General features: G+C 38.2%; 1 non-coding gene across 1 annotated transcript; it reads left to right on the top strand.

The window, feature by feature from the left end:
- Nucleotides 1-9,760: 9,760 nt before the first annotated feature.
- TRNAR-UCG (transfer RNA arginine (anticodon UCG)) lies at nt 9,761-9,833 on the top strand. The gene has a single exon. It is a non-coding gene; the product is annotated as a tRNA-Arg (tRNA).
- Nucleotides 9,834-14,854: the final 5,021 nt, after the last annotated feature.

The following is a 14,854-nucleotide window of genomic DNA, read 5'->3' as shown; positions in this document are numbered from 1 at the left end:
GGAGAACTGGAATAGCGAAGGTAAAGATACTGATATCGTGATTTTTAGCTCAAACCATAGATTATTGGGAACAGTAGAAACTTGAAAACAAAGGGGGTGGACTGCATTACTTTATCAGACTTTCTTGTAGTGTCTTTGAAGAGCTTTACACTAAACTGAAATATAATGATTGATACAATCAACTTTGTATTATTTACCAACCTCCTGATCATACCTCTGAAATCAGAGGCGAGCTGATGAGATCGATAACACACTTCATATTCAATAGGTTAATCCTACTTTCGTACTGGGAGATTTTAATTTGTCACTCTCAAGATTTCTCGCAACAAGAAATGAATTGGATGCGACCAGTGGGTCTTACGCAAGAATGCGCCCGACAAACAAGGAAAACTAGAGATTGATCTCTTTTTTTTAAATCCTTTGACATCAATTACTCGTTCAGCTGAGATCACAAACCAAGGTCTTTGATTTGCTGATAAATGTAATGAATGCCAGTAAAATCAGTTAGTTCCAATACGGTCTTTTCGTTGAATCAGTTTTCACCCGATGTTTCCATACATAATCTCCAAGCTGCGGACTGCCTTCAACTGTATTATCTGAGTGTGGCCACTCCTCCATGGCCACACGTACATTGCAAACCAGTTTCGATTAGATATCGGAATAATATTCCTATTATCGCAGCTTGACACTCATATATCTCTCAATCTCTTAATGAACCATTGAAAGGATAGTGGTTCCAGTTGAACGATGCTGTCAAGAAGATGGTCAATGGATTCTTGGGGGCAGCAGATTATCGTTCTGTGAAAAATGGTTGTGAAACATTCGAGGTGCCTTAATAGCTACGAAGATGTCATACGGGTAAAGAAACGTTAAATTTATGTTTTCGTCTTTTCCTGTGCTTCATTGGAATAATACGACGGTGAGTCAAATATAAACAATTCTTTTTTTTTTTTTTTTTTTACCAATAACTGGTAGTTTATTTTTAAAGAACTCTCCGCTACAGTTTAAGCATTTATCATGTATCATGTCTCATCCGAAGCCACCATGGAATCCATCTAAATTTCTTCTTCTTCAAGAGGAGTGTTTCCATTTACAATGGGTTTCCTCAACCTACAAGTTACTTTTTGGTAGGAATTTTTTCCCGCCATAAAGTGCAGTTCGAGGTGTCTTGGTCAGTTAAACCTCGGGCTGTCTTGCACTCTCGTACTCCATCCATCCATGTCCTCCTAGGTCTTCCTCTTCTCCTTCCTGGCGGTATCCATCCAGGATAGCCTTTGGATATCTGGTTTCTTGCATCCGTTTTACATGTCCATACCATGTTAAACGCTTTTCTTTGATAGTATCAATAATATCCTTTTCCACTTCCATTTTCTCTCTTCTTCATTCGTTTTCCGTCTCTTCTAGAAGTTCTTGCTGAGCGTCACCAAAAATCCATTTCTGTGGAGAGCAATTTGTTTTCCCCTCGCCTATCTAAAAAATGTGTTTTCCTCTCGCCTATCTTCCATCTAAAGTTACGAGTAAATATCTGCTGGGGAAACACCCTCTCCTTTAAGAAACTGAAAAATATGCGTTGAATTAACTTGGACACGCCCATCACTGTGAACGCTATGTTTTAATGCAGCAAAATGCAGGAGCTTACACTTCAGGAACAGCAACTCCAATATAATTTATACACTTGTGGAGTTTAATTAAAAACAGTAGAGGAAGAAAGGGATCTGGGAGTTACGATATGGGCAGTTATGAAGTTTCTGAGCATTGTAAACAGACTGCCAGGAAAGCTCATGATGTCTTATCGATGATTATCGAACAATATCCTGTAGAGACAGGATGTTGCAATCCCACTGTATAAGGCAATTGCAAGACCGCATTTGGACTACTGTGTGCAGATATGGAGACTTCATCTGAAAAAAGACATTGAGCTTCTTGAAAGGGTCCAAAGACGTGCCCATAAAAATTCCTCTTGTCATTGACAAGACTCGAACTTGGGTCTTTCCACCCAGTGTGGGGAGAACGCCGATTCTACAAACTGTGCTAACTGTGCCTTTTTCACAGCATGGCTGAGTTAGTCGGTGTGAGGGGAGGGCATAATGGTTTTTTCCCGGGTTTTTCGTCCAGCAATCAGAAAATCAACCTCAGAACACGCATCATTTACAGATAGTATACAAGGAGCTATATGACATTAGTCGCTGATGTTTCTAAAAAAACCCATTACAATAACAACTAAAACTAATACCAATAGTATAAATGTCCTTCATCCGTGAAGATTCTCAGATCATCCCTTCTTACCCCGAACCAGTACTGTGAAATGTTTAACTTAAGATTAAACGCCAGGTGACGTCAATAAAAATATCAGCACCTTTTTTTTTTCACGACTCGAAAATCCACCAAACCGAGAAAATATCCGCTAATCACAGTGCACTAACAAAATTATCCCCAAAAAAAGCACGAAGGCCGGATTTGCCCTTGGGAATATCAAATGTTTATCCAAGGGCACGTCGAACTGTGTGCTCACTGCGAACACAATGCTCCATAGCTAAGAGAAGTACTTTATATAGAGGTTACCGGTTGTGATTGGAGCAACGGAGTGAAACGGATTAGCGAATGATCATTCATTATCATTCTAAACAATCGAACAGTTCTCCTGTAGGTTGAAAATCAGCTTGACATTGCAGAACATGCATTATGATTACTTATTCCTTTGACCCTTTCAGAAACAACCAAATAGTTCCATAATTTTAATTCTTCATTACTTGGTGTGCAGAGTGAACCAGTTGTTGTTGTAGTATGGTTTTAGGAGACTCAGCGACTAAGGCCATATTGCTCGATGTATATTGTTTGCAAAATGAGTGTTCTGTGGTCGATTTTCTGTTTTCTTGACGAAAAACCAGAGTTTCTGAAAGAAAAAAAAAAAACGGTGCCACGCTCGCCCGAGACCGACAAACCCGGCCACGTTGTGAAAAAGACCAATAAAAGTTCCTAACGTCATCGACAGGACTCGAACTGAGGTCTTTCCCACCCAGTGCAAGGAGGATGGCGATTCTACGAACTGTGCTAGCCACAAGGACACAGGCAGCCAGAAAGTATGGTGTTTTCTGTATTGTGTACAGGGATTTCACAAGTAGAAGCAAAGAGTACCTATTCCATTGTATAAAGCCTTACTTTGATTGGATATTTGTTATTCTCCAGGAGATCCTAATTTTGGATTAGTTTCTCTAGTGAACCCAGGGTTCGCTACATAGGTTAAAATAATCTTTAAAACTGTGTTATAAGCAGCATATGGCTATGAGTAGGCCACATTTTGAGTACTGCTCAACAAATGACATCAGTACCACCAATAAAAAAAAAATAAAAGCTTAAAACGTTTAGTGATTATATTCCATTTTAACGTATGCTGCTATTATTAATTAAAATTACATTATATTAGTACTTTTTATATAAATATAAACGTTTCTTTATATATATTGAAGTTAAAGAATCTAAGCTTGTTCAAATCAATATTTCTGTTTGCACAGATTACTTGAAAAATTTGCCGCAAGACTACACTGCAATCCGCGCATGCGTTCAAGTGTAGGAAACGATTAACATGGCTACTGAAGCGCGTGTCGGCTGCCTCACCACCATTGACGTATGTTATAGGAGAGCAGTTTCCCGTTGTTTATATTGGGAACAAGATTAGCACGAGGTATTCTCGATGCACTTTTATGCAGTTTTTGAATTAAAATAAAAATAATAACGGAATGTCCGATCGTTGCATGAAAACGCACCATTAGTACACCGCGTTCCGTTCTAAATAGCCCAAAGCGTGACAAACGGAAAAACACCACATTTTTTATTTATTTTATTCTATTTTTTTTGTTGTTGTATGATTTAAAACGAAAGTTTGTTCGATTATTTAGCAAAGGTTGTTAGCCCAACGACCTCTTTCCTAACCTGCTTGGAGAAAATATACTCGTCTTTTGGTGTTAGTAATAAAACCAAAAGATGTACTTGTCTTCCGTTTACTTGTCTTTTGATTTTAGCAATAAAACCAAAAAGATACACTTGTCTTTCGTTAACTTGTCTTTTGGTTTTAGCAATAAAACCAAAAGATACACTTGTCTTTTGGTTTTATTACTAAAACCAAAAGGCAAGCAAACGAAAAGTTTGCAAATAAACAAAAAAGAAAAGTGTATTTCGAATTAGGAAGTAAACATTCCTTTATCTAATTGTATAGTAAATACCAAAGTGTGCTTTCTGAAATTTCGGATGAAAGTTAGAAGGAAAGAGTACCCTGTAATGAAACCACCATCTTTGCCGGGATATAAGAGCCAAGATAACCTTGACAACGCGGTTTAATTTCGGGGGAATGGCAAGATAATGTGCACATTTACAGATTTCTTTGAAACCTCCTGCAGACCTTGAAAGGAAGCCAAGTATATATGGAATTCTTACGGTGCCAGAAGACATAACGGTAGGACGATGACGTGGGTCGGGTCACCCTTCGACCTTGAGGGGCGACAGGGTTGGCATCCCTTTAATTTACATAACAGACGACTGGCTGCACACGAGGCAGATTAGAAGGAAGTTTGTTTTCACCGTTAGAAGGACGAACGGGAGGTACTTTGTCCTGTCTAATGAGGGGTTCGTGATGCGGGGGAGGACAGTAAAAGGTGTGCGTCATCCTGAGAAATATCTTGGTCCAGCGCGTTGGGAAAGATGCGAATAATGATAGCAAGAACGCGAGGAATATTTTAGCTATTTATCATATCAATTATCTCCATAATAGTGTAGTGATGCAATGGGAGAGGTAATTGTTTCGAAAATTAGTTAAAATTAATTGTGTACTTTCTCCAAGATTCTCAGCACGGTAAATGATTGGTTGTTTTCGTACGCTTATAAACTTGCGCGTGTGTGTGTGTGTGTGTGTGCCCCAACACAGCTACGACCCTGGAATGCGAGGTCACACGGCTATTTCATACGAAAGTACAAATGGCCCGAAGGTGCCTCCGTGGCATTCCAACCTTAACCAGGAAACGTTGGACTTCCCAGAGGCGTTGCTGGTTTCTTACAGTTACAGTCGTACTCTTTTAGATCTCCAAGCTGGTTTCCAAAACGATTTTGTGTACTTCAAGACTCCCCTGTGTAGCCGACATTGGCATCATTGCAAACCTGGTTTGACTGCTTGTTATCCTAATGGCTGGAGAAAACTCAATTTATGTTTTATTTACTTTTACTTGTGTGTGTGTGTGTTGAGAGGGGGGAGTGTTGTGGTGGGGGGTTGAGCTTCTTTCCATTGTTAAAAGTACATAATATGGCGGGAATTTCTTCACTTGAGGTCCTTGAATGAATCGAGCACAGCCGAAGAATACAGTTGATGACACCACAATTCTGGAGGATTCTTTTGTTTACGAATTCCGATGAAGCAACAATTGGATGAGTCCTTCCTGTTATTGTTCCTAATATTTGTTATTAAATTCGCGTCTGTCACCAAGCGAAGCACGTGCCAACTACGCGTGCCTAATTGTCACTTTTCGCTCAAATATTTCACGAATTTTGAAGCATCACTTGAAGAGATTTCTAAAGAGGAAGTTGTCTTCGTTTTACTTCCGGCATCTGTTCCAACCACAAAAATTTTTGTGCTTAGCCATAGCTATTTAAGGTACGGCGTTCGCTTCATTAAGGGGTGGAAACGTTTACGTTAACAATGAAAAACAAAGGTGGGAGGTGTTGAATACCTCAACTTTTTTTGCAGTTATTTGGGTGTCTTTATCCGGCTTTCATCCTAAACAGGAAGTAGATTTAACTAAGAACACAAATCAATATTGTGTCACTTCCGGTATATTTTAAACTGATAAAATTTTGATGATTTTAATTATAGATGCACTTTGAATACAGAACAGCGTCTTTTGAATTGCTTTGGACGTTGAAGAGACGAAAATTTTTTTTTTATTCTATTATAGAACGTTTTAATTTTAATTCATATTTTTAATTAGTATTATATTTAAAATTATTATTTTTTTAAAATTTATATCAGGGGGGAAATTTATATCAGGGGCAATCAGGGTTGAAAATGGAAGACGGAAAAATTTATAAATTCTCCTCTATATTCATTGCGCTCTATGGTAATTTAAATGAATATTGTTTGAATTACTGTACTATTGTGTCAATTATGAAGGTACCAACCCTGTACTTTCAGCAATACTTTGGGGAATTCCAACGTAGATATCTCATTGGCTTCTAATTACTTTTCTCACTCACATAAGAATTTTACCAAATCACTCCATGGGGTATCTCCTACTACTGATACTGCAGAGGACCTCCATATTGTTTATTTTCAGGCATCGCTTAAACTGATACTGTATTAACGGGATTTAAATTTACATATTTCTTTATTTTTCTAAGCAAGATAGAGCATGGTCTTCTGGTGAGAATTTAAGAAATTGAATTTTTTTTAGCCTATCTGCATTTCATTATTAAAAATTTTAATAATGACATCTAGTTTTCCACTGTTACCCATGTGGTTTATGGGCTATAAACTTCTTATATCTGCCCCTTATTTTCTGAAAAAATTCTCAAAAATAGCTACTAAAAGGACTATCTACCAACTTACTGGATCGTCTCATCCCTCCTCCCTCGTCTTCTTAGATCTATAAAACACAACTGATAAGTTTCTTACTATTTGGATAGCAAATTTTGGATTCTTCCAAACAAAATGGATTTTCCCTCATTGAGAACAACAAATAAGAATTATCAAAGAAAATTAGTTGTACTCCAAGTGCCTAGAACGCTAACAACTTAATATGACATTAATACAATTACTTCCTCTTTCTACTTTCTCAGGTTAAAGTAACTAGAGAATCACCTGATAAATTAAAGGCCACTATCTTAGTTTTTGACATCGATAATGAACTTAATAAAGAAAAATTCATAGGTGACATAAAATAAGAACTTAAAAGATTCTGAATTCTCACGGAAGATGTAGGAAACGAAATTACCTTTCGCTTTAAAAAAGAAATCACGGTCCAAAAATTTATCTAATTGGGTGCTGGGCTTATCTTCGCTGATGCTTTCCATTATAACATCATTAGACAGAATATTAATTGAGTGGTCGTCTCCCATAAAATTAAATCTTTCACCATTGTGACAAAGTGCTTTTGTTGTTTGGCCACACAACAAATCCGTGCAAACAGGAAGTGCCCACCTATGGACACTGTGCCCGCTCTGTGCGTTTACTCTGAATAAGGAAGCCCAACCCTGTGCATGTTTACCCTGACAAGGAAGAGCAACCCTCCTGCGTTAACTGTAAAGGGAAGAACAAATATGCCAGACATTGTCAGGGACTCTTCTTCTTCGAAACATCTGAGTACTCTTAGAAACTGCACGATAACGTGCTGTTATAATTTATCCAACGTATCATACCCTATAACATCTAACATATGTAATGTAGTTAAAGTGTCAATCTATCAGGAATACTTCTCTTCAAAATCATACAACTTAAATGCCCAACGAGCTAGATCTGTAGCTGATGACACGCGCACTTGTTGATATTATATTATCTGCTTACAGGAATGCGTCCATTCTCATGGCAAGATAATGGGCTATCTATTATCTTCTAGAAAAATCCAGCTTCTAAAAAAATTTAAAAACCATGGCTGTTATCCTTCATAAAAATTTGGATGTCCTTAGAGCATCGCCTTCATGATCACAATTTGCTACATGTATACAAGTCAACTGCGCCATTTTGTCTTTTTATTTATTCTCTTATACTGTCCATCTTCAATTCTGTCATTCACATTCTTGGTTCTGAATCTATTATTATCTTAATGAATACCAACTCAAAATCTACCCTCTGGCACCGTTCTTCTGCTAATTACTGAGGTAAGGTAAACCTCTAGAAGATTTAATATTTGCACACCAGCTCAATGTCTTGAACCTTCCCAACCAACCGTGTACCTTCAGCAATACTTTGGAGCATTGCAACATAGATATATCATTGGCTTCTAATTATATTCTCTCACTAATTCATACTAGGGAGTACATACGAATTTTACCAAATCACTCCATTGGTTATCCCTTTCACATTGGAGTCTACTAAAGCTACTCTTCCACCATTAAGGAATTTAATCAAATTTTCTCTTCGCAATGTTCACTGGAAGTTACCTGACAAGTTTATTACTACCGACCTTTTTTCTTCAAACAGATTCTATCTTCCACTTAAACAAAAAGTCCTGGTCATCTATATCATATAGAGATTTATTTCTAAATCCTCTAGAAAAACAGGTAGTCACTACAAAGAGTAAGCCCCGTGGTCTCACAAACTAACTATTGATGCAGAAAGTACATCATAATCGACATACTTTCCAGAGAGCTCGCAGAAATTGTACTTCTCCTTCAGCTATCCATAGTCTACACCAGAATTACAAAAACATAAACAGACAATATGTAAAAACTATTCAAACTAATAAACTCAAGCCTTGAAAGAATTTTTAACATTCTAGTAGAAAGGATCCATAAGATCTTATCTATAAAATTAGCCCAAACAAATTATATCCTGATGACATTTTGAACACATGTACTCGTACCACTAGCTATGTGGACTCATTGGAACAACTCTATATATTCAACAAAACCTTGAATAGATTATTTCTGGAAAATAATTTTCACCTTGACTCTGTTACTCTAAAAAAGACACAAATAACAATTGTCATCCTTCTGTTTTCACTCCAACGTTTGCTTTTGAAGAACATAACGCTGCTGTTTCCCTGTATAAAGAAAGACAAAGGCCTGAACATTGATTGACCTTCTCGAATGTATACTTTTTAAACGTTTTCATTTAATTAGAATAAACCATTTACCAAAATTGTTCAATATGAGATGCTTTCGTATAACCCTGCTTTCTTCTTGGAAAAATGCTCGAGCACCTAATGGTGTACAGAATCAACTTAATCCTAAAAGAAGTGAATAAATCCGGCTGTGGCTCTGAAGATGCCATCTCGTTTCAGATGAAGAAATTAACTGAGTTTAAATATGGGCATATTATTTTCATCTAACTTCAAAGGCGGCTTCGACACCCTTTGGTGGGGAAGTGTCCTTTGTTATCCCAGGCCAGCACATTGTTATAAGTTTCTTTTTCTTCTAACTAAAAGCGACTTCACAAATCGGTCAGTTCTTGTTCAGACTAACGATCGATCTGTCTCTAGCGTGGATGTCCCCAAGAAAAATTCTTGAGAACTAGCAATATTCAGATTTTGAGGTATGCCGGTGATCTATCCATTCTCGAGAATGGACAAATCACCGGACAGGTTTATGCCTCAACAGATTCTTAAACAGACTCAGAATTTTGATGATGACCTTAACAAATTCACTGTTGATACAGAAAATATATTCTCAATAACGGCTCTCACCACTCATAATCTGACGCTTCCTTCAAGTCTGCTTTTAATGTCTGATCGAGGATGAACCTCTTTATCTCCAGGATACCACCACCACCAGGATCTAGAGCCCTTGTCCAGCTCTGCTCCTAAGTTCCGTATCCGAATTTTCATGGGCCTTTTTCACAACCTGGCTGAGTTAGTTGGTTCAGGCGAGGGTAGCAGGGCTTTTTCTCTCGGAAACTCGGATTTTTCTTCCAGAAAACAGAAAATCGACCACAGAATACGCAATTTACAGAAAGTATATACGAGGCAATATGGCCTTAGTCGCTGATACTTTTGAAACTAAATAACATCTTATTCACGCTGAATAATGTCTTTTAATGAAAAATTCTAAACCTGAACAACTCGTTCGCGTGGCCTAATGGATAAGGCGTCTGACTTCGGATCAGAAGATTGCAGGTTCGAGTCCTGTCGCGAACGGATACGCTTAAATTTTTTTTATTACGTTGGTTGTTATTACTGTACGTTTTAGTAAAGTTTGCTGTCATCGTATGTGGCAGTGGCAGTGGCAGGCATATTTCGTACAAAATTTTCTTAAGAAGTTCATTCTATTCCTTTCAGTCTCAAAACTGTGAATAAAGAAAAAATCTTTCTTATTAATTGCTCATGGGTAATTAAAATATATACAAAGAAATCGAAGAAGTATTTTTATACTACATTTTACAATTGTAAATTATTTTTAAGAAATATAACCATGGCTTCTGAGTTGGCATCGTGAGTCTGAATTATGATGACATCATCAAATCCAAAGTTAGGAGGATAAATTTGTAATCTTTTATTAAATTGTGTTAGCAATATTAATTGATGTAAAAATATTTTATAATTTCGTCAGTATAAAGTACAGATTATAATCACTGTCTTACCCATACGGGGTGCAAAAAACCTAGGTTCGACCTCCATCTATGATGCCAGGAATTTTTATGGCCTCATTTCCCAACGTGGTTGAGTTAGTCGGTCTCAGGCGAAGGATAATTGATTCCTTTTCCAAAAAAAAATTCGGGTTTTTCGTAAACTAAAAAGGCAAATTGATTGCAATTTACAGACAGTATACTGACGCCTCATAGCATTCGTTACGTTGGCGCCTTACTCATACACATAACCATCGTGCTAGCATAGTTGGTAGAATCGCAATCCTCCCCATACCGGGTGGAAAAGACCTAAGTTCGAGTCCCATTGATGACGAGGATTTTTATGGGCCTTTTTCACAACTTGGCTGAGATAGTCGGTCTCAGGCAAGTCTATCATGGCTTTTTCTTAAGGAAACTCGGCTTTTCCGTCCAATAAAAATAATATACACGGTCCAATATGGCCTTAGTCATTGATGATCCTAAAACTCCACTACAAAAACAACAACATATAAATATCAAGGGTCTAATCAACTATCGCTATGAGGCGCCGATATAATACGTTTATAATAGTATGTACGTATTCTTCGGACACACTGCGTGCTTGCTGGATGAAAAATCAGTGTGTGGAATATTAAACCATGCAGCTCCCGCCCGAAGGAAAAAACGGAGCAAAATGGCCTTAGTCGCTGACGCTCCTAAAACCCTATTACTACTACCACTTCATACTCCTCAGAATGGTTTGCTCTGTAACTATCATCCTCTCTCTATCGCATGTGACCTTGCACAACATAGACTCAACGTCCATTTGAACTTATCTGACTCGGAATAGAATCTGATCGCTTTTAGAGAGTTTTTCATAAGAAGCATGACTCCCACCTCGTTACTTTAGACCTTCCCTGTCCTCCTGAACGCGTCATATTCTCTGTAAATTAAATACTTCATCTCCTCTCTCTCTCTTTGAATACCACCATATCTCGGTAATCCTATTATATCTTGTTTTGATTAATTCAATTTGCATTGATTGATTTAATGAAAATCTCGAATTCGTTTAATTTATTTTGCAATACTCATGGCAACATGAACAATTAAAATTTTGTATCCTTTAGCTTTTTACAACCCTGACGTATCCCTTAGCTGCTTAAACACGAATTTCCCTGAAGTATATGACTGCATTTGGATTTGAAACTTAATTCAATGTTTCTTTCTGTGAATAGGATAACTTCAAGTGGAACAATTATGTGGATGAAAGGTGTACGGAATGGAGAGAAGAGGGTAGCTTCAACTACCTATAGAACTTCTCTCCACTTCAACTGAAGCGTGCTTGCTGTCTGTGCTGCCAACTGCCATTTCAACTGCACATGAGTAGATTTGGCTTTTTTAAAAGGGACCTATGACTCTAGGTGCGTCTCTTCTCCAACAACATTTACTAGATTTGTTCAGTCTGTCACTGGAAAACACGCTATATTTTCTTGTGCAAATTAATTAAATAAACATGGCGGTTTGTTGGAATTGACTTGTCATTCGTTTTACTTTACCCATTTAGACTTCTTATTAACAAAGTAACAAGAATCCAGCACAATGATGCGTCAGTTTATACAACTGATCACCAAGGTATAACATATTATTACTTAATAGAACGCCAACAGCATGTGGCAAGGGTTGGTCACGCATATTTCGAGTCCTGAAGTGGTCGAATACGTGTCTTAATTGATATGTAACCTCGTTTGAGAAGCACGTGCAGATATCTGGCGGATCCAGTCGGTGTGTGCTGGAGATGAACCGTGTTCCTTCCATTTAAGGTGTATTTAGGTGGCGCTGTCCCTCCGAGGAAGGAGTTCCTGAAATCTCTTCTACAAGCAGCCCGTAATTCAAAGATGGCTCCCTGCCCACTGATAAACCTAATTCTACTCACGTGCATCTATGCATCTTCCCACATACCCCATCAGCACGCACTTTACATTCTGAATCTCAAACTTTGGCATCTCGCCAGACAATTCTGATTTCTATAGATACGTTTATTCGTTTCTGGAAGTAAATACATATTGTAGCGCCCCCTAGAATTTCGGTTATTTATTAAAATAAGCACTGATATAAGATACTAAAATTCCTCGAAAAGGAATTTTAATTGTTTTTGGGTGCTTATTTTAAATAAGAATTCCTGCAATGAATCTAACTAAACTCGGGTCCTTAGAGGGATAAGTTTACTCAATTACTTTGATCCAGTTTATTTTTTATCTTTTACTTTCTATTAAAGTAATTTAGCGAAAGGGTGGGAGTGGTTCTTGTTATGAATAATGGCATTTGTGAAACGCTGATATTTTGAATGGTGTGGAAGATACACACACACGCTAGCACATTCCTCTACATCTACGTGACCAGCCTGGCATCTAGCAGATCTTGTTTCAGTTTCGTGTTTGGTTTCAAACTCTCCTATCTAACGGAAGCACAAAATGATCCAAAATCAGAAAGCAAGTATCTCACAGTAGCACCAATAAAAAAAGTAAAGTGCAGCCATTATCAACCCACTGCAGGATGGAAGCCTCCTCAACAATTCATGCTAAGGGAAATGGACCATAATCTGCCACGCTGGTCCAGTGCGGGTTGGCAGATTAGCGGGTTGGTAGCACCAATATATGAAACCAAAGGCCACAAAGACCATTATGTACTCATTAATTAATTTTTCCCTCTATATTTTTAAGAGATCCATGTGCACGATTAGATGCACATGGATCCCTTATGGACTTTTTTTCTTTCTTAAATATACACACGACACAACACGCATGCGCAAACGTGCACATACAAAACAGATTAGCCTGTAGAAATGCAGGCAGCTTCTCCTACCTCAGGGTCATTTTTATCATCAGAGACGCCAGCCCCTACGGTTTGCGAATACAGGTCCTCTTCCGTGACCTGGGGAAGATTTCTCACTGGCTACACGAACCCTCAAGCTGCTTGCTCTGAGGGACCTTCTTGACCTTCGTTAGTGTCTTCCGTAGAGGTACACGCTTGTTCCGGGACTGCCTGAGTAACTGTTGGTTCTCTTAACACACACCACAGCCTCACGTAGATGCATGATTTGTCGAAGAGCCCTGAAATGTTGACATTAGTAGAGATAGCAGATGTTTAGCGTGTATATAAACTTGAACAGGTGTTTTTCTTTTAATTTTAATTTTTATTCCTCCAGGGAAGTCACTCGATAGGTTTGAATATAGAAAATTCATTTTATTGTATTAAAATTCTTCAATGGATTTAAACTTTTTACTAATACCCATTGGTTCCGTGAGTCACTGGACCCCAGTAATAAAACAATTTTTAAAAAGTGATATGAGCCGAATTACACGGCTTGTCAAAATTAATAGACAGAAAACGTGGAGTAACACGTGCCTTGAGTGCCAGAAGTTCAAGCCCGTGACTACAAAATTCGGTGCTGTTTCTTGTATTCCCTCTATAATGTGAACCCCTCTGGCTGTGTGGTCGTCGAGGAGTATAACAAATAGAAAAATTTAAATGAAGAAACGGCGAGAAACTTCGGACAGGTATAAAGGACATTTATGGAATTTCTATAGGCAAACATGAGATCTGATCTGGAACAGGATCATACCACTGAAGTGTAAGACTATACATCACACCAATTACGTATCAATTGTGACGTATGCATTTGAAACTTGGACTATGAGAGGAAAAAGGATGAAAGGGGCAGAAATGAGATTCGTGAGGCAAAATAAGGAATGATGTGATTAGGGAGAGAATTCAGGTTGAAAAACTCCGGAATATGATTGAAAGGTCCCGTTAGAAATGGTTTGGACATGTCAAGAGGATGAACGAAAGGCGTTTACCAAGAAGAATGTTTGATTTATAATTAAGGAACAAAAGACCAAGGTGGAGAGCAAGAATGAGGTGGCAGTACACGATAAAGACCGATATCAAAGAGAGGAGGAAAGTGGAGTGAAATTAATGATGGAGAGAAGTACACAGACAGGGCATGGTGGCGAGGCTTCATACGTCCACCAGTGGAACAGTGGAACGATGCCATGATGATATAAGAATTACCAAAAAGATCACATTACAGAAGTCGATACAAGGTGCTCGAAAATTTGGTCACATGACATCAGTTCTGCGTATGATCCCCTCCAAAGGCTAAACAGGCCTGACAGCGGTGAACCATGCTCGATATAAAGGTGTCTATAAGAATCTGTGGCAAAAAGTACCATTCTTCCACCAGCACACATCTTAGCTCACCAAGTGACAGAGGAGTTGACCGAGACGTGCAATGCGACGCTCAAGGGCGTCCTAACACATGTTCGATCGGATTTAAGTACGGTGATCGTTGGATATGTTCAGTTTAAAGATATTCCTCCACCATTTGAGCTCTATTAGAGTGGTGTTGTCGTGTATAAAAAAATAAAAAAAATAAAAAAATCTCGGCCAACCGCACACCCCTAAAAGGTCGCATATAGGGTTCGAGGATCTGTTCTCGGTACCTCTGTGCAATTACGATCCCCTATCAAAAACATGAAGAGGGGGGTGCGCTCGTTGATCATTATTCAGCCCACACTAGAACACTGCATCCACCATAAATGTCCCTTTCTTTGA

This window comes from Mastigoproctus giganteus, chromosome 3, assembly GCF_048544385.1.
Source record: "Mastigoproctus giganteus isolate SK-2022 chromosome 3, ASM4854438v1, whole genome shotgun sequence".
NCBI lineage: Eukaryota > Metazoa > Arthropoda > Arachnida > Uropygi > Thelyphonidae > Mastigoproctus > Mastigoproctus giganteus.
The sequence above is the reverse complement of the archived record's forward strand: the minus strand, read 5'-3'. Positions and strand labels throughout refer to the sequence as shown.